The sequence below is a fragment of the Penaeus monodon genome, chromosome 38 (assembly GCF_015228065.2).
Source record: "Penaeus monodon isolate SGIC_2016 chromosome 38, NSTDA_Pmon_1, whole genome shotgun sequence".
Taxonomy (NCBI): domain Eukaryota; kingdom Metazoa; phylum Arthropoda; class Malacostraca; order Decapoda; family Penaeidae; genus Penaeus; species Penaeus monodon.
The window spans coordinates 23,521,220-23,523,719 of NC_051423.1; the positions used below are offsets into that span (position 1 = coordinate 23,521,220).

The 2,500-nt window shown below is 37.4% G+C and overlaps 1 protein-coding gene across 1 annotated transcript in view; it reads left to right on the forward strand.

The window, feature by feature from the left end:
• LOC119596629 overlaps positions 1 to 2,500 on the forward strand; it is an 11,196-nt gene that overhangs the window by 880 nt on the left and 7,816 nt on the right. The window lies entirely within an intron of this gene.

Here is a 2,500-nt window from a genome sequence, read left to right on the forward strand (position 1 = left end):
ATGGCTTGTTTGCTTTGATTTTGAAAAAAAAAGTCAATTAGCCTCTAAGTTAATTGTAATCTTACACCTTTTACGAGGGTAATTTTCAGAGTGCTGGTACTTTGGTAATGCTAACCCTATGCCCAAGGGCCCACTACAGTCTTCACCTACTAACTATAGGCCCATTTTATTGACACCAATTTTATCTAAGGGTTTTGAACGTTTGCTGGTCAAACGTCTTTCTGTATATTTGAGACCGTTTCTTCTAGAGACTCAGTTTGGTTCTAGAAAGGGACAAGGCTGCAAAGATGCATTGTCCATGTCTGCTTTAGGTAAGGGTCATGGGTCAAGACTTGTCTCTCTGGATTTTAGGGCAGCTTTTGACACTGTTAATCACATGGGTTTGATTTTTAAGTTGTAGTCTGTTGGTGCTGGTGGTAAAATTTTAAGTATTTCAACTGAATTTTTGACAGGTAGACAACAGCGTGTTCATGTTGATGGTAGTTTTAGTTCGTACTCCCGTGTGTTTTCTGGGGTTCCTCAGGGTAGTGTTCTTGGCCCTTTGCTCTTCATTTCATATACAAGAGATTTGTGGTCCGACATTACTAATAAAATGTAGACATATGCTGATGATACTTCTCTCTGTGCTAATATTCCTTCTCCGGCAACCCGGGAAATAGTAGCTGACAAGTCTCACTGTAGCCCTGATGATAATTCACTCGTAGTGCTCTCGGTGGGGCAAGAAATTAAATCTTACCAAGTCCAAGGAAATGACTGTGAATCGGTCTAGAACGCAGCATCCAAACCTGCTGATTAATGGAATCTTAATCACTTCAATGGATAATCTAATGCCTTTAGGTGTAACCCTTGATTCAACGTTTACATGTGAATTGGAGATTAGGGATATGGCCCGGTCAGTTTCATCTATGTTGGAAGTGGAAGAAGATTTATGATGAAAACGTTACCAGTAGACGCTTCTTTTCTTTCATTCTGCCTCATTTTGAGTATTGTTCTTCTATGGGGTTATCTGATGCAGAGTCACACTTACGACTGCTTGATCGACTTAAATGTGGATATTGGGCATCGTAGGGATACCTGCTGTTCCTTATACTTATACAAGATTGTAACCAATAATTCACATCCCCTCTGTATGCTTTTACCTGATTTTTATCATCGTACTAGGGTTACTAGAAGCTCTATGACCCTCAGTCGATTGTCTACATCTCAGTTTTCTAGATACTTTTTACTATTATTTGTAGGTATTGGAATAGATTACCTTTAGAGATTGTAACTTCTCCGACTACTGATAAGTTTAAAGGATCAGCAAGTACGTAAATAGCTGTTGATTTTGACCTCGATTTTTTCACTGTGGCTCTTTATGTGGCTTACCATGATAATAATGATAACAATAATAATAATGATAATAATAATAATAATAATAATGATAATAATTTTATTCCTTGTTCTTCTTGTCTCGCTTCTTCTTTATCTTATTTCCTTTTATCTTCTTTTTCTTCTATCATCATCTTTTTCTTCTATTCATCTCGGCTTTTATCTTACTAGGATATATATTTGCGTTCGTATACAAAGCTTTTGTGGAAACTCGTAACACGATGAAAGGAATATGAATCTGCATCTGATTATAACAACCTCTGAAGAACAAACAAAGCAAAACAAAAAAAAACAAAAAATAGAGGAAATTTTGAAGACCAAAAAAAAGAAAGAAAGAAAAAAAGGAAATTTTGAAGAACAAAAAAGGAAAGAAAGAAAGAAAGAAAAAAGGAGTTGAGGCTTGGTTACTCGTCTGGGATCAGCTGATGACACAAGAGCACCGTCGCTACATATGTATTAGAAACGAAATATATATGAAAGGGTTATTAGATGTCAACGAAATTATGCCAATTAAAAGATTTGCAACGCTGAGTAAATATCACGTGACCTAAATCAGTGTTTTTGTTTTGCAATCGATCAGCTGATCACAGGACGGTATCAGCTGATGCGGTTTTCTAAATGTGGTTATTGTAAAAAAAATAATAATAATAATGATAATAATAATAATACTGCAACCAAATAATGAAATTGATACTGATATCCTGGACGAAATCAAAGATGTTCTGTTCCGTACAGTCTCTCTCTCTCTCTCTCTCTCTCTCTCTCTCTCTCTCTCTCTCTCTCTCTCTCTCTCTCTCTCTCTCTCTCTCCTTTTCTCCATTCCCCCTTTCTTTCAATCTCTCTCTCCCTTGTCTACCTTTCTCTCTCCTCTTCAAACCCTTCTCCTCCCTTCTCCTTGCCTCCTTTCTCCTTTCCCTCCCTATCTCCCTTTCTCATCTCTCTCCCTCTCTTTTCTCCCTATTTTATTTCCTTCCTTTCCTCCTTTTCACCCTATCACATTTCCTTCCCTTTTCTCCATTTCTTATTTCTCTCTCTCCCTTTTCTCTTCTCCCTCCCTCCTTTTTCTCCGTTACTTTTTCTCTCCCTCTCATTTTTCTCCCTTTCTCATTTCCCTCCCTCACTTTTCTCC